This window comes from Callithrix jacchus, chromosome 1, assembly GCF_049354715.1.
Source record: "Callithrix jacchus isolate 240 chromosome 1, calJac240_pri, whole genome shotgun sequence".
NCBI classification, from domain to species: domain Eukaryota; kingdom Metazoa; phylum Chordata; class Mammalia; order Primates; family Cebidae; genus Callithrix; species Callithrix jacchus.
The window spans coordinates 189117167-189134783 of record NC_133502.1 but is presented as its reverse complement, the minus strand read 5'-3'; the positions used below and the strand labels follow the sequence as shown (position 1 = coordinate 189134783).

The window sequence follows — 17617 nt, the reverse complement described above, 5'->3', positions numbered from 1 at the left end:
GGCATGGTAGCGCATGCCTGTAATCCCAGCTACTCAGGAGGCTGAGGCAGGAGAATTGCTTGAACCCAGGAGGCGGAGGTTGCGGTGAGCCGAGAATGTGCCATTGCGCTCCAGCCTGGGTAACAAGAAGGAAACTCCGTCTCAAAAAAAAAAGAAGTTGCATTCTTTCAGGCCTTTGATCAGCCTTTCACTGAATACACAGTTTACATGTGAAGCGGGTAGAGGAGTAGTTACTTATGCCTCAATCTGACTCAGTATATCTGCATTTCTCTTTACTTTCTTTTTTTTTTTTAGTGCCCCCCCTTCTTTTCTTTTTTTAAATTATTTTTCTTTTTTTTTTTTTTTGAGACGGAGTTTGACTCTTATTGCCCAGACTGGAGTGCAATGGTGAAATCTTGGCTCACTGCAACCTCCGCCTCCCAGGTTGAACGGATTCTTCTGCCTCGGCCTACCAAGTAGCTGGGATTACAGGGCACCTGGCTAATTTTATATTTTTAGTAGAGATGGGGTTTCTCCATGTTGGTCAGGCTGGTCTCGAACTCCTGACCTCATATGATCCACCCACCTAGGCCACCCAAAGTGCCAGGGATTACAGGGGTGAACCACTGTGCCCAGCCCCCTCGGCCCATTTTTAACTGGATTATTTAATGACTGATTTTCAGCACCTCCTTCAGTTTTGCACCTGAGACTCTTGTATTGCTTCACTCTAGTCCCACTCCAGATCTGAAGGAACAGCGCAGGCACCACTAGCCTTAGTAACAGGCACTTCAGCAACTCCCAAACATTTCTGGCAACCAGGTATAGGATGAGAATTTGGGTGGGCATCTGGACCAAGGAGGGGAGGGAGCCAGAGGGCATGCTGTCAACCCAAGGAGTGGGGACCAGCAGGAGCACCTGGCTTTGCACAGGTCCCAGGAGGTGCGGGGAAAATGCCATCCCATTTCCAGCCAGGAGGATGCTCCCAGGGTCCAAGCTGGGGAAAGAACAGGGAGGCGGGAGCTGCTCACTGGAACCCCTCCCTCCCTGCCTGCCAGGTGCCTGAGTACCTGTTGGGTTCCTCTCCAGGCTTCCCCCGCCCCGGAGTTACATGCTTCCCAGATCAGGATGTTTGTCCCCAAACCGATTTGCATCTGTTGAGCTGTGTGGCAACCGTGAATGTAACTAAGTGTTGTGTAAGTTGCTCAAACACAAGCAGCAACAGAAAAATTATGGGGGTTTCTGTGAAATAAACTTGAATCCCATGGAAAACCTTGACATAGGCAGGCTGCTTTACAAAAATGCCTGCAAAGCAGTGAGATGATGGCTGCATATTCCAAATCTGGAAGGGCTCTGCGCTCGAATGTCTTCTAAGCCTCTGAGGGCTCTAGCTCCACATTGGGAAGCCAAGCCTGGAAGCTGCTGCCCTCTGGGCATGGGTCAGGCAAGAAGCACGATGCCGGTGGCCCAGCCTGCCAGGAGAGGTCTGGGTGCTCACCAACAGAATCACAAAGAATGTCCAGCGGTGGCCCACACCTGTAATCCCAGCACTTTGGGAGGCCGAGGTGGGCAGATCATGAGGTCAGAAGATTGAGACCATCCTGGCTAACTCAGTGAAACCCAGTCAATACTAGAAATACAAAAAATTAGGCCGGGCACGGTGCCTCAAGCCTGTGATCCCAGCACTTTGGGAGGCCGAGGTGGGTGGATCATGAGGTCAAGAGATCGAGACCATCCTGGTCCACATGGTGAAACCCCGTCTTTACTAAAAATACAAAAAATTAGCTGGGCATGGTGGCGTGTGCCCGTAATCCCAGCTACACAGGAGGCTGAGGCAGGAGAATTGCCTGAACCCAGGAGGCAGAGGTTGTGGTGAGACGAGATCGCGCCATTGCACTTCAGCCTGGGTAAACGAGCGCTAAACTCCGTCTCAAAAAAAAAAAAAAAATTAGCTGGGTGTGGTGGCACACACACCAAATACTCAGGAGGCTGAGGCAGGAGAATTAACTGAAACTCGGAGGTGGAGGCTGCAGTGAGTTGAGATTGCGCCACTGCACTCCAGGCTGGGCAACAGAGCAAGACTCTGTGTCAAAAAAAAAAAAACCTCCACTTTTACAAGTTAAAGCAAACTGGGTAAAAGAAGTTTAAGGAGAGGGTCAGGTGAGGTGGCTCACGCCTGTAATCCCAGCACTTTGGGAGGCCGAGGTGGGTGGATCACGAGGTCAAGAGATCGAGACCATCCTGGTCAACATGGTGAAACCCCATCTCTACTAAAAATACAAAAAATTAGCTGGGCATGGTGGTGCGTGCCTGTAATCCCAGCTACTCAGGAGGCTGAGGCAGGAGAATTGCTTAACCCAGGAGGCAGAGGTTGCGGTGAGCCGAGATTGCACCATTGCACTCCAGCCTGGGCAACAAGAGTGAAAATCCGTCTCAAATAATAATAATAATAATAATTTATTTTAAAAATTATTTTTATTTGGGCCAGGCGCAGTGGCTCACCCCTATAATCCCATTACTCATTACCTATGGTCCTCTCATGCAGCTGACTAATAAATGACACCCACGAGTCAGTCGTGCAGGACAAAAGAGCTCGGGTTGGGCACAGTAGCTCATGCCTTTGGGAGGCTGAGACAGGGGCATCACTTGAGCCCAGTACCTCGAGACCAGCCCTGGCAACATAGCCAGACTTCATTTGTTAAAAGAAAAAAAAAAAAAGCCGGGTGCGGTGGCTCACACCTGTAATCCCAGCACTTTGGGAGGCCGAGGCGGGTGGATCACGAGGTCAACAGATCGAGACCATCCTGGTCAACATGGTGAAACCCCGTTTCTACTAAAAATACAAAAAATTAGCTGGGCATGGTGGCGCGCGCCTACAATCCCAGCTACTCAGGAGGCTGAGGCAGGAGAATTGCCTGAACCCAGGAGGCGGAGGTTGCGGTGAGCCAATCGCGCCACTGCACTCCAGCCTGGGTAACAAGAGCGAAACTCCGTCTCCAAAAAAAAAAAAAGCCAGGCAACTTGGTTCACACCTGTAATCCCAGCCCTTTGGGAGGTGTAGGAGGGTGGATCACCTGAGGTCAGCAGTTTGAGACCAACCTGGTCAACATGGCAAAACCCATCTCTACTAAAAATAAAAAAATTAGGTGGACATGGTGGCGGGTGCCTGTAATCCCAGCTACACGAGAGACTGAGGCAAGAGAATTGCTTGAACCCAGGAGGCAGAGGTTGCAGTGAGCCAAGACTGCACCACTGCACTTCAGCCAGGGCGACAGAACAAGACAATCTAAAAGAAACAGGAAGAAAGAAAGAAAAAAAGCTCGCTAACTTTGCGCAATGGCAGTATCGTAGGCAATGAGGTTTATCCAAGGTGCAATTATTGCTAATTGAAAAAACAGCTGGCTGGGTGAGGTGGCTCCTGCTTGCAATCCCAGCACTTTGGGAGGCTGAGGCGGGCAGATCACAAAGTCAAGAGATTGAGGCCATCCAGGCCAACATGGTGAAACCCCATCTCTACTAAAAATACAAAATTTAGCCAGGCATGGTGGCACATGCCTGTAGTCCCAGCTACTTGGTAGGCTGAGGCAGGGGAATCACTTGAAGCCAGGAGGCAGAAGTTGCTGTGAGCCAAGATCACGCCATTACACTCCAGCCTGGCAACAGAGCGAGACTCCATCTTAAAAAAAAAAAGATAAAAACAAAGAAAAGCTAGCTGCACATGGTGGCACATGCCTGTAGTCGAAGCTACTCAAGAGGCTGAGGTGGGACAATGTCTTGAGCCTGGGAGGTTAAGGCTGCTGTGAGCTGTGATTGCACCACTGTACTCCAGCCTGGCAACACAGCAAAACCCTGTCTCCAAATATAATAATAACAATTAAAAGAACCAAGCCATGTGCGGCGGCTCACGCCTATAATCCCAGCACTTTGGGAGGCCGAGGCAGGCATATAACCTGAGGTCAGGAGTTTGAGACCAGCCTGGCCAACATGGTGAAACCCCATCTCTACTAAAAATACAAAAAATAAATAGCTGGGCGTGGTGGCATACATCTGTAGTTCCAGCTACTCGGGAGGCTGAGACAGGAGAATCACTTGAACCCAGGAGGCAGAGGTTGCAGTGAGCTAAGATCATGACTTGGCACTCCAGCCTGGGGGACAAGAGTGAAAGTCCGTCTCAAAAAATAAAAAAATAGGCCGGGTGTAGTGGCTCACAACCTGTAATCCAAGCACTTTGGAGGCCAAGGCAGGCGGATCACCTGAGGGCGGGAGTTCAAGACCAGCCTGACCAACACGGTGAAACCCCGTTTAAAAAATAAATAAAAATCAAAATTAAATAAAGAAAAATAAAAAACCGCAAACCAAACAAAAACAAAAGCTCTGCTACATGGCAGCCTCCGCGCACCAGTACTTGGTGGGGAGATGGAAAGATGGAGAGATGAGAGAACCCACATCAGTGATCGGAAGAAGCCAAGGTAGGGAGCAGGCTGCGGGCTGGTGGGCTTGTCTAGCACCTCTGTGGACCCACACATTAGCCCTGAGCGGGATGCAGGGCAGGGCTAACGGCCCCATTTCGCAGATGCTACGGGTGAGGCTCAGAGAAGGTCCCTAGTGGCTAATGGCTCTCTCCATGGTTCTAGTTGCAGCCCTCACAAAGAGCGTCATGGGAATAAACATGGCAACCCAAATGAATCCAGAGACAGCCCTAGGGTAGGTCCCCAAGGATTCAGCCCCCAGGGTGTAGGATCTTGGACTAGCTGTCAGGTGGGGCAAATGAAAGAACATAGGCTTGCCTGGGCACAGTGGCTCATGCCTGTAATCCCAGCACTTTGGGAGGCTGAGGCAGGAGGATCACCTGAGGTTGGGAGTTCCAGACCAGCCTGGCCAACATGGTGAAACCCATCTCTATTAAAAATACAAAAATTAGCCGGGCTTGGTGGTGTGTGCTGTAGCCCTGGCTACTCAGAAGGCTGAAGCAGGAGACTTGCTTGAACCTGGCGGGGCAGAGGTTGTAGTGAGCCGAGATCGAGTCACTACTCTCCAGCCTGGGCAAGCGACAAAGCAAGGCTCCGGCACCCTGCCCCCACCAAAAAAAAGAAAGTCCAGGCACTGTGGCTCATGCCTATAATCCCAGCATTTTGGGGGGCCAAGGCAGGTGGATCACAAGGTCAGGAGTTCAAGACCAGCCTGACCAACATGGTAAAAACCCCATCTCTACTAAAAATACAAAAATTGCCGGGCGCTGTGGCTCACACCTGTAATCCCAGTTCTTAGGAAGGCAGAATGCGGGAGGATAGCTTGAGCCCAGGAGTTTGAGACCTGCCTGGGCAATATAGCGAGACCCCATTCTCCACAAAAAGTAAAAAAACAAAAAGACAGCCGGGCGCGGTGGCTCACACCTGTAATCCCAGCACTTTGGGAGGCTGAGGCAGGTGGATCACAAGGTCAGGAGATCAAGACCATCCTGGTCAACATGGTGAAACCCCGTCTCTACTAAAAATACAAAAAATTAGCTGGGCATGGTGGCGCGTGCCTGTAATCCCAGCTACTCGGGAGGCTGAGGCAGGAGAATTGCCTGAACCCAGGAGGCGGAAGTTGCAGTGAGCCGAGATTGCCCCACTGCACTCCAGCCTGGCACCTGGCGACAGAGTGAGACTCTGTCTCAAAAGAAAAAAAAAAAAAAAAGAAAAGGAAAGGAGAGGAAAGGAAAAAAGAAGGAAAAGAGAAAGAAAGAGAAAGGAAGAAAGAAAGACACAGAAAAAGAAGGAAAGAGAGAGAAAGAAGGAAAGTGAGCAGCACAGGCTCTGCTGTCAGATGCTCAGATGGACTGGGTTCTAATCCCAGCCTCTCTATGCTCTAGCAGTGTGGCCCTGGGCACAGCACAAGACTGGAGTCTTTCCCCTTGGGCACTGTGGAGGATGACGCCCATGCCTCTGGGTCTCAGCTCCCTCCCCCACGGAGGAGGCCCAGCAAACGGCTGTTTAAAGGCATCCCCACAAGAGGAAAACAAATATCACTTGCCAGAAATAGAAAGTAATCACAAAGACAAGCACTGCGGAAATAATGTAATTCAATCCTAACCAGACCCCCTTCTACTGCTGCCCAGAGGCCTAAGCCTGGGCCTTCTCTTCCCTGGGTCTAAAGGCCTGAAAGAGACTTGTAAAGGCAAGAATTTTCCAGGCCTAGCCCCAGGGGGCCACGCCTACACCATGGGGGTGGGAATGCCTTGCCTGGTAAACCCGGAAGTCCCTGACACACAGGCTGCTGGGCTTGCAGCCCAAGGCCTCCTGGTCCCCAGCAGCTCAAGCAGGTTGTCCCCCAGGCGCGTCCATCTGGGTCAGTTAGGACCTTGTCACTGTGGGTTCTTGGCCAGTTTCTTGGGTCTGGTTAGAAGAAAGCCAGTCCTGCTGTGACGTGGTAAAAGCCCCATCAAACTGCAGACCTCAACCACACCTCAGCTTTCTGTTGAAGCTGCTGTCTATAACCCAAACGTGAATAAGTAATTAAGGACTGTGATCCCCACCCTACCCAGACAATGTGTAGACAATGCTAATCTTAGCTTCTGTGAACCACTTAAGTAACAATCAGAATGTCAAATAGTCCCCTGGCCCTCCGAATGTCCGGAAACCCCTCACCCCCATCCCCACCCCTCACCCCCATCCCCGCCCCTCACCCTCATCTCCGCCCAAAAGGTGATTTGCAGAATCGACTAGCCCCTGGAATGTCTGAAGCCACTCACCCCCATCCCCGTTCCTCATCCCCACTCCCAAGGTGGTTTTATGGGTATAAAAAGGTCTTGTCACCCCACTTTCTCTGCTACAGGTTGGAGAGACATGAGTCCTCCGTGCTCACAGGCCATAAACCCTGCAATTTGGCGTACTTTTGTCTTGGTGTTGACTTTCTATTCTCGGTCCGGTATAACACTGTGGTCACCTAATGCTGAGAATGCTGGCACAGAGGACCCAACCACAGCGTCCCTGTCCCCCAGAACCCTGACTTGTCCAAACACTCGCCCTCTGCCCCCGCGGGAGCCGTGCGCTGCTCACTCACCCCATGCCCTGCACAGAGGCTGCCCTGGACACCATTCAGCGCCTGCCCTCAGGGAGCTGAAGATTCTGGGACTCTGGCCCACAAGAGTGATGACAGGGCAGATGGGCGGTGGCAATACCAAGGAGGGAACACCCCGTGAGGCCACTGGGCCAGGTTCAGAGAGGAGACTGGGTCCAAGTAGGAGCTGGAGAGATGGAAGAGGCGAGGTGAGCATGGCAGGGTCTGGCTGGCCAGGTGAGGTGCCAGCAAGGTTGGCGTGCCAGGCTGCCCAGGGCTAGAGTTGGCATGGGTTGGGGAGGCCAGCCAAAGATGGCATCTGGGGTGGTGGTCTCCCCAGGCCTGGGTGGGCATAGAGGAGGTGTAGGTGGAGAAGGCTGTGAGCTTGGCTTTGGGAGACAGGAGGGGGCCATGGGGCCCTGAAGAGAAGACATCACGCTGGCCAGGCCAGAGGTCTCTGCAGAGTGCTGGCCGCAGCCTCCTCAGCCAGCAGCAGCCCTGATCCCATTGCTTCGAAGAGCAGCAAGTGGCCACCAGCGCCCTCAGGTGGTTAATTTGAGAATGACTGAAAAACACTGAAAGGCGCTGCAGCTCTTAACTTCCCCTATGGGGCTGGTGACCTCACCAGGCAGCCTCTGGTGACTCCATCAGAATCTGGCCTCCAACCCTTACCTGATCCAGGACTTCAGGCAGGGCACTCGACACCTCAGTTTTGTTGTATGTAAAATGGGACTTAGACCGGGTGCAGCAATTTGGGAGGCCGAAATAGGATCACTTGAGCTCAGGAGTTTGAGTCCAGCCTGGGCAGTACAGCAAGTCCCCATCTCTACAAGTACACAAGGAAAGTTAGCCAGGCATAGTGTTGCATGCCTGCAGTCTCAGCTACTTGTGAGGCTGAGGCAGGAGGATCTCCTGAGCCCAGGAGTTGGAGCCTGCAGGGAGCTGTGATCTCACCACTTCACTCCAGCCTGAGCAACAGGGTAAGACGCTGTTTCAAAAAAGAACAACAATAAGACCAGGAGCAGTGGTTCACGCCTGTAATCCCAGCACTTTGGGAAGCCGAGGCAGACAGATCACCTGAGGTCAGGAGTTTGAGACCAGCCTGGCCAACATGGAGAAACCCCATCTCTATGAAAAATACAAAAAAATGGCCGGGCGCGGTGGCTCACATCTGTAATCCCAGCACTTTGGGAGGCCGAGATGGGTGGATCACGAGGTCAAGGGATCGAGACCATCCTGGTCAACATGGTGAAACCCCATCTCTACTAAAAATGCAAAAAATTAGCTGGGCATGGTGGCGCGTGCCTGTAATCCCAGCTACTCAGGAGGCTGAGGCGGGAGAATTGCCTGAATCCAGGAGGCGGAGGTTGCAGTGAGCTGAGATCGTGCCATTGCACTCCAGCCTGGGTAACAAGAGTGAAACTCCGTCTCAAAAAATAAAAAATAAAAATAAATAGAAAATAAAAATAAAAACACAAAAAAATTAGGCAGGCGTGGTGGCGGGCACCTGTAATCCCAGCTACTCGAGAGGCTGAGGCAAGAGAATTGCTTGAACCTGGTAGTCGGAGGTTGCAGTGGGCTGAGATCGTGCCATTGCACTCCAGCCTGGGCAACAGAGTGAGACTCCATCTCAAAAAAAAAATATATATATATAGTAACAATAATAAAATAAAATGGGGTTCAATCCTAGAAAGACCTCAGATGATTGTAGGTGACTCCCCATTCCTACACCATGTGTTTTTCACTGGTGTGGTCAATTGGTGACAGAATGACACAGTCACCCAGTGACTTATATGATATCAGAAGCTGGGTGCCGTGGCTCACGCTTGTAATCTCAACTTTAGGAGGCCTAGGCAGGAGGATCACTTGATCGCAGGAGTTTGAAGCCAGCCTGGCCAATATAGACCCATGTCTATAAAACATAAAAAAAATGGGGACAGGCGTAGTGGCTCGTGCCTGTAATCCCAGCACTTTGGGAGGCCGAGGCGGGTGGATAACGAGGTCAAGAGACCATCCTGGTCAACATGGTGAAACCCTGTCTCTACTAAAAATACAAAAATTAGCTGGGCATGGTGGCGTGCGCCTGTAATCCCAGCTACTCAGGAGGCTGAGGCAGGAGAATTGCCTGAACCCAGGAGGCGGAGGTTGCGGTGAGCCGAGATTGCACCATTGCACTGCAGCCTGGGTAACAAGAGCAAAACTCCGTCTCAAAAAAACCATAAAAATTTAGCCAGGTGTGTTAGCACACACACCTGTGGTGCCAGCTACTGAGGCAGGAGGATCCCTTGAGCCCAGAAGCCAGAGGCTTCTGCCACCTCCACCTCCCAGGTTCAAGTGATTCTCCTACCTCAGCCTCCTGAGTAGCTGGGACTACAGGCGCATGCCACCACGCCCAGCTAATTTTTGTATTTTTAGTAGAGACGGAGTTTCACCATGTTCACCAGGATGGTCTCAATCTCCTGACCTTGCGATCTGCCCACCTTGGCCTCCCAAAGTACTGGGATTACAGTTCTGGTGTTCAGCCTTTTTTTTTTTTTTTGAGACAGAGTTTCACTCTTGTTGACCAGGCTGGAATGCAGTGGCATGATCTTGGCTCACTGCAAGCTCCGCGCCCTGGGTTCAAGTGATTCTCCTGCCTCAGCCTCCCAAGTAGCTGGGATTACAGGCGTGTGCCACCACATCTGGCTAATTTTGTATTTTTAGTAGAGACGGGGTTCCTTCATGTTGGTCAGGCTAGTCTTGAACTCCCAACCTCAAGTGTTCCACCCACCTCAGCCTCCCAAAGTGCTAGGATTACAGGCATGAGCCAGCACACCTGGCCTCAACCGTTTCAGTTCCGTGTGAGCCTAGATGCACTAGAACCTGGCCTCCTGTCATGCCCACCTTAGATCCACCCCTTTGCAACCATGCCTCCACCCTGACACCCTGTGTGCTCACCCGTCCTCCATCAAGCCTGGTTGAGGACTTCTTCCCACCCCACTGAGATCGCAGCAGGGCACTCCTGGAGCAGCAAGCCACATACTCGGTGAGCCTGGATGAGTCGTGCCTCCCCCACCCACTAGTCCTGTAGCCCTCAATAAATCTTGGCCAGAGAGACAGTAGGTATAAAGACTTTGCCAGCCGGGCACAGTGGCTCACGCCCATAATCCCAGCACTTCGGGAAGCCAAGGTGGGTGGATTACCTGAGGTCAGGAGTTCAAGACTAGGCTGGCCAACATGGTAAAACCTCGTCTCTACTAAAAATACAAAAATTAGCCAGGCACAGTGGTGTTCCCTATAATCCCAGCTACTGGAGAGGCTGAGGGAGGAGAATCACTTGAACCCAGGAGGTGGAGGTTGCAGCCAGCTGAGATTGTGCCACTGCACTCCTGCCTGAGTGACAGAGCCAGACTCCACCTAAAAAAAAAAAAAAGGGGGCCGGGCGTGGTGGCTCAAGACTGTAATCCTAGCACTTTGGGACGCTAAGGTGGGTGGATCACAAGGTCAAGAGATCGAGACCATCCTGGTCAACATGGTGAAACCCCATCTCTACCAAAAATACAAAAAATTAGCTGGTCGTGGTGGCGTGTGCCTGTAGTCCCAGCTACTCAGGAGGCTGAGGCAGGAGAATTGCTTGAACCCAGGAGGCGGAGGTTGCGGTGAGCCGAGATCACGCCATTGCACTCCAGCCTGGGTAACAACAGCGAAACTCCGTCTCAAAAAAAAAAAGAAAAGAAAAGACCTTGCCAAGCGCCAAGCATCTAGAATTTTCCCTCCACTTTCCCTCTGAGAGCAGGGCTGGTTAATGTTGCTTCTCTGTGTTCGCACCACAGACTTGTATGGCCAGGGCCTCCAGGATGCTCTTGAGTGTCCCCAGCTATCTCTGACTCTGCCTGCCCATGTTCCTGCCACTGGAAACACTCAAAGATGTCATAAGGTTTCCTTTTGAAGGAGTAATATATTCAGATGGTAAAGAAATAGCAACAGTCTGGGTCCTGTGGCTCATGCCTGTAGTCCTGGCACTTTCAGAGGCCAAAATGGAGGGATCTTGAGCTTACTAGTTCAACACCAGCCTGGGCAATCTAGCAAGACCCCATCTGTATTAAAAAAAAAAAAAAAGCAGGCTGGGCGCGGTGGCTCACACCTATAATCCCAGCACTTTGGGAGGCCGAGGCGGGTGGATCACGAGGTCAAGAGATCTAGACCATCCTGGTCAACAAGGTGAAACCCCGTCTCTACTAAAAATACAAAAATTAGCTGGACATGGTGGTGCGCGCCTGTAGTCCCAGCTACTAGGGAGACTGAGGCAGGAGAATTGCTTGAACCCAGAAGGCGGAGGTTGTGGTGAGCCCAGATCATGCCGTTGCACTCCAGTCTGGGTAACAACAGCAAAACTCCATCTCAAAAAAAAACCCCAAAAAACAAAAAACAAAGAGACCAGGGGTGGTGTCTCACACCTGTAATCCCAGCACTTTGGGAAGCTGAGGGGGGCAGATCGCCTAAGGTCAGGAGTTTAAGACCAGCCTGGCCAACATGGTGAAACCCCTTCTCTACTAAAAACAGAAAAATTAGCCGGGCGTGGTGGCGTACGTCTGTAGTCCCAGCTACTAGGGAAACTGAGGCATAAGAATTACTTGAACCTGGGAGGTGGTAGCTGCAGTGAGTGGAGATCTTGCCACTGCACTCCAGCCTGGGCGACAGAGCAAGACTCAAAAAAAAAAAAAAAAAAAAAAAAAAAGAAAGAAAGAAAGAAAAAGGAAAAAGGAGTTCTGTTATTATCTATACGTGAAGAAAATTGGTTCTGTCCAACTAATGCAGAATAGACAATGGTTTTTTTTTTTTTTTTTTTTTTTTTTTTTTTGAGACAGAGTTTTGCTCTTGTTACCCAGGCTGGAGTGCAATGGCGCGATCTCGGCTCACCGCAACCTCCGCCTCCTGGGTTCAGGCAATTCTCCTGCCTCAGCCTCCTGAGTAGCTGGGATTACAGGCACGCGCCACCACACCCAGCTAATTTTTTGTATTTTTAGTAGAGACGGGGTTTCACCATGTTGACGAGGATGGTCTCGATCTCTTGACCTCGTGATCCACCCATCTCGGCCTCACAAAGTGCTGGGATTACAGGCGTGTGCCACCGCGCCCGGCTTTTTTTTTTTTTTTTTTAAAGACGGGGTTTCACCATATTGGTCAGGCTGGTCTTGAACTCCCGACCTCAGGTGATCCGCCTCGGCCTCCCAGAGTGCTGGGATTACAGGCGTGAGCCACCGCGCCCGGCCAACCTCAATGGATCTTTGAGAGTCCGGAAATAGACCTAAGTATAAACGTCGAGGAGAAAGGGGGGCTGGGGGGGGGGCTGGTGTCAGGCTCCGGCCCCCAGGGGGCGCCTTGGAGCTAGGGAAAGGCTCCCGGCGCCGTGGCGCGGGTCCAGCGGGCTCGGTCCGAAATCTCCACTCCTACCGGCTTTGACTGGGGGTTCTGCCGCTGCTCGGCGCTAGCCGAGCCCCAAATCATGCCTCCTCTACCCATTCCTCTGACCCAGCCCGTGCCCACCTTAGGTCCCCACGCCCTGGGAGGGGTGCGCGCCTCTCAGGGCTCATCCCCCTTAACCTCCCAGCTCTGGAGGTGTTCGGGTTCTTTCGCGTCTGTGCCCCCGAGCCCCGCGCCGCGCGGGGGAGCCCTGCGCCGCGCGGGGGAGCCCTGCGGACGCCTCGGCGGGGAAGAGAGGCCGCGGCCCCGGGGTGGGTGCTGCCCACCGGGGCTGCGGAGTTTCGCGGAGAGCGGCGGAGACAGCTGGAGCCGGCGCCGGGGCGGGGTGGATGGCGGGGTGGGGGTGCTGCAGGGGAGGCCCGGGAGTTGGGGGAGGTTGGGGGTGGAGACGGGTGATTCCTGCGAGAGGGCACGGAGAGCCGGGCGCGGGGTGGGAGCCTTGCCTCGTACACCAGCCCTCTGGATCCCCGGCTGCCTCGAGGCGGTCGAAGCCTCACGGGACGCTGGGCGGCGCCCTCCCCTTTCCTGCCCTCGTGGGTTACTCCCCGCAGAGCTCCCAGCTGGCCCTCCAGGACTCCAGCGCCCAGGGGTGGGGGTGAGAGGAGGGGATATGAAGCTCCTGAACGGAGGCCGAGAGGGCAGCGGCGCAGGGGATGCCCAGCTCCTTGAAGGCCCATCCCAGGGCGTCCAGGGCAAAAACAGTCCCTGCTCATGGGCTCGGCGTGGTCACGCTGGTAATGCCGAGGTACAGGGCCTGTCACAAAGCTGGTCCTGCCGAGGACAGGGTCTGTCACAAAGAAGGCATCACGCTCTGGAAGTTTCTTTCATTCCTTTTCACGTCCTCCTTCAAGACAGACTCCGAGTCCTTTTATTAAAAATCAAGAAAGAGGCTGGGCACACCGTGGCTCATGCCTGTAATCCCAGTACTTTGAGAGGCTGAGGCAAGCGGATCACTTGAGGTCAAGAGTTTGAGACCAACCTGGCCAACATGGTGAAATCCCATCTCTACTAAAAACACAAAATTAGCCAAACGCGGTGGCACCTGCCTGTAATCCCAGTACTTTGAGAGGCTGAGGCAAGCGGATCACTTGAGGTCAAGACTTTGAGACCAACCTGGCCAACATGGTGAAATCCCGTCTCTACTAAAAACACAAAATTAGCCAAACGCGGTGACACCTGCCTGTAATCCCAGCTATTCAGGAGGCTGAGGCACCAGAATAGCTTGAACCCAAGAGGCAAAAGTTGCAGTGAGCCAAGATTGCACCACTGCACTCCAGCCTGAGTAACAGTGAAACTCCACCTCAAAATCAATCAATCAATCAATCAATCAAGACAGGAGCTCCTCCCCTCCTATAATTACAAATTTTATTTTTATTTTTTGTAGAGATGAGGGGTTTTCCATGTTGATCAGGCTGGTCTCGAACTCCCGACTTCAGGTGATCCGCCTGCCTCGGCCTCTCAAAGTGCTGGGATTACAGGCGTGAGCCACTGGGTCCAGCCAAATACAAACTTTTTTTTTTTTTTGAGACGGAGTTTCGCTTTTGTTACCCAGGCTGCAGTGCAATGGCATGATCTAGGCTCACTGCAACCTCCGCCTCCTGGGTTCAGCCAATTCTCCTGCCTCAGCCTCCTGAGTAGCTGGGACTATAGGCGCGCACCACCATGCCCAGCCAATTTTTTGTATTTTTAGTAGAGATGGGGTTTCACCAATTACAAACTTTTAATAGTTTCCCCTGGGGTATCATTCCTATTTCCTGAGAAAGTCCTGCGTAAAAAGTACTCAAAAGCCAAAGGAAGTGCTGATTTCAGGCCCAGTGCTAGGTGCCTGTAATCCAACCAGGAGCCGGGGCTGCTCTGAGACTGTCCGGTGAGGAAGGGGTGCTGGGGATCTAAGGGTTTAAATCCCCATCAGTCATGGGGCCAGGCCCAGGTACTAAGACCAGTGGGGGTGGGAGAAGGGTTTCCGGAGCACAAACTCTGGGTTGAGGCAACGTTTTCCAGGGGACTTCCTGCAGAATCTGAGTAGGTGGGGATCCAGGAGGTGAGGCCCAGATTGATTCAATGAGGCCCAAGCTGCTGCAGGACCTCAGCTATCTCAGGCCACCTGTCCTCCTGGCCTTTCCTGTCACTGAGGCCATCTGTGTCTTCTGTGAAACACTGCCCCATTAGTTCAGAGTTCAAAGAGGAGGCTGTTACTGAGGCCGGAGGGGCCTGGGCCTGGCTCTAACACTGATACCGACCTTGAGCTGGTGAGTTAAATGACTTAAATCCCTGAGCCTCAGTCTACTTGTCTATAAAATGGGAATAATTCTACCTACTCCATTCCTGGCCACCTTTTTTAATGCCCCCAAGCCTCAATTTTTCTCATCTGTAAAATGGGCTTAACCATGGCCTTTCCTATCTTACAATTTTGTAATTAAAATCATCCATCCAGTTATCAAATAATAGTAAAGAAATGGGGCCGGGCACGGTGGCTCAAGCCTGTAATCCTAGCACTTTGGGAGTCCAAGGCAGGTGGATCACTAGGTCAGGAGATCGAGACCATCCTGGTCAATATGGTGAAACCCCATCTCTACTAAAAAATACAAAAAATTAGCTGGGCATGGTGGCTCATACCTGTAATCCCAGCTACTCAGGAGCCTGAGGCAGGAGAATTGCCTGAACCCAGGAGGCGGAGGTTGCGGTGAGCCGAGATCATGCCTTTGCACTCCAACCTGGGTAACAAGAGCAAAACTTCGTCTCAAAAAAAAAAAAAAATAGTAAAGAAATGAGGGCTTGGCGTGGTGGCTCATGCCTGTAATCCCAGCACTTTGGAAGGCCAAGGCAGGTGGATCACCTGAGGTCAGGAGTTTGAGACCAGCCTGACCAACATGGAGAATCTCCATCTCTACCAAAAATACAAAATTAACTGGGTGTGGTGGCACATGCCTGTAATCCCAGCTACTAGGGAGACTGAGGCAGGAGAATCACTTGAACCCAGGGTGTGGAGGTTGCGGTGAACCAAGATTGCGCCATTGCACTCCAGCCTGGGCAACAAGAGCAAAATTCCATCTCAAAAAAAGAAAGAAAGAAAGACACTGCAAAAGTGGCCTTAGAGTGGGGGTCCAGCACAGCTGCTCTGGTGAGACTGGAGGCTGAGGGCGTCCACACAACATGCTGCTTACAGAAGCAGGTGAGCGCTGCAGGTTTTGCATTGTAACATGCAAATGATGGCATGTATTTTTATCCTCATCCGAGATCTGGGGCTTTTCTGGGTCTCCTGGTTATTCATGGGGCAATGGCTTTGGGAGGAAGCTTGAAACCCCTTGGTGTGGTTGACAAAGCATGACTTTATCCTGAGAGACCACGGTTCAAATCTTGGCTGTGTGACTACTTTTCTGAGCCTGGTTGTCTCATGGGGCAGCCTGAATTGGCCTGACCATTTCCTGCCACCTCCGTGCCACCCGGGGGAAGATCACAGCACCCAGCCCTGACCATCCCTCACTTGGCATCCTAGACCACCTCTTCCAAGGAGCAATCTATGGCTGATGGTTGGGGGACTGGAAGAAAAAAAGGAACTTTGTCTGGAAAGTACCTTCCCAGTGGCTTTCAGTCATCTCAGCTGCCCAGATGCCCTGCTTTTTGCTGGGGTCGCTTGCTCTGCTCTTGCTCTCTTCGAGGTAATAGACTGTTGTCCGTTTGCAGGCAGGAACTTGAGAACTAGAGGAAGAACAAGCCTCTGACCGCATTTGTTCAGAGGTCAGTGTGGATAAGCACCATGCCAAGTTCTGTCCTAGGCACAAAGACTGCCAAGATTTTTTTTTGAGAAAGAGTCTCACTCTGTCACCAGGCGCCAGGCTCAAGTTCAGTGGCACGATCTCGGCTCATTGCCTCCTGGGTTCAAGCAATTCTCCTGCCTCAGCCTCCCGAGTAGCTGGGACTACCGGTGCATGCCACCACGCCCAGCTAATTTTTGTATTTTTAGTAGAGACAGGGTATCACCATGTTGGCCAGGATGGTCTCGATTTCTTGACCTTGTGATTCGCCCGCCTCAGCCTCCCAAAGTGCTGGGATTACAGGCGTGAGCCACCACGCCCAGCTGTTTTTTTAAATCTTTTACTGCGAGGCTAAGTTTATTATAACAGAAACTGGGCTGGACTCGGTGGCTCATGCCTATAATTCCAGCACTTTGGGAGGCCGAGGCGGGTGGATCACAAGGTCAAGAGATCAAGACCATCCCGGTCAACATGGTGAAACCCTGTCTCTACTAAAAATACAAAAATTAGCTGGGCATGGTGGTGCACGCCTGTAGTCCCAGCTACTCGGGAGGCTGAGGCAGGAGAATTGCTTGAACCCAGGAGGTGGAGGTTGTGGTGAGCTGAGATTGTGCCATTGCACTCCAGTCTGGGTAACAAGAGCGAAACTCTGTCTCAAAATAAATAAATAAAAATTAAAAAAAAAAAAATATATATATATATAACAGAAACTGGCCAGGTGAGGTGGCTCACTCCTGTAATCCCAGAACTTTGGGAGGCCAAGGCAGGCAGATCACGAGATCAGGAGTTCAAGACCAGCCTGACCAACATGGTGAAACCTCGTCTCTTAAAAAAAAAAGAAAGAAAAAGAAACTAACCTCATTGTTTACGTTTGATCTCAGCCAAAAGGCCAAGAAGCACTACCTCATTGTTTAAAAAATGAAATTAGGGCCAGGTCAGTGGCTCAAGCCTGTAATCCCAGTGCTTTGGGAGACTGAGGCAAGTGTATCACTTGAGGTCAGGAGTTTGAGACCAGCCTGGCCAACATGGTGAATCCCCACCTCTACCAAAAATATAAAAATTAGCCAGGTGTGGTGGTGGGTGCCTGCAATCCCAGCTACTCAGGAGGCTGAGACAGGAGAATTGCTCGAACCCGGGAGGCGGAGGTTGGAGTGAGCCGAGATTGTGCCATTGCACTCCAGCCTGGGTGACAAGAGTGAAACTGTCCGCCGGGCGTGGTGGCTCACGCCTGTAATCCCAGCACTTTGGGAGGCTGAGGCAGGCAGATCACCTGAGGTCAGGAGTTCAAGACCAGCCTGACCAATATGGTGAAACCCCATCCTTAAAAAAAAAGAGTGAAACTCTGTCTCCAAAAAAAGGGGGAAAAAAACCCTGAGATTAGG

At 51.9% G+C, this 17617-nt stretch overlaps 1 pseudogene; it reads left to right on the top strand.

The window, feature by feature from the left end:
* Positions 1 to 3301: 3301 nt before the first annotated feature.
* Positions 3302 to 3372, top strand: LOC128929786 (U4 spliceosomal RNA; annotated as a pseudogene).
* Positions 3373 to 17617: the final 14245 nt, after the last annotated feature.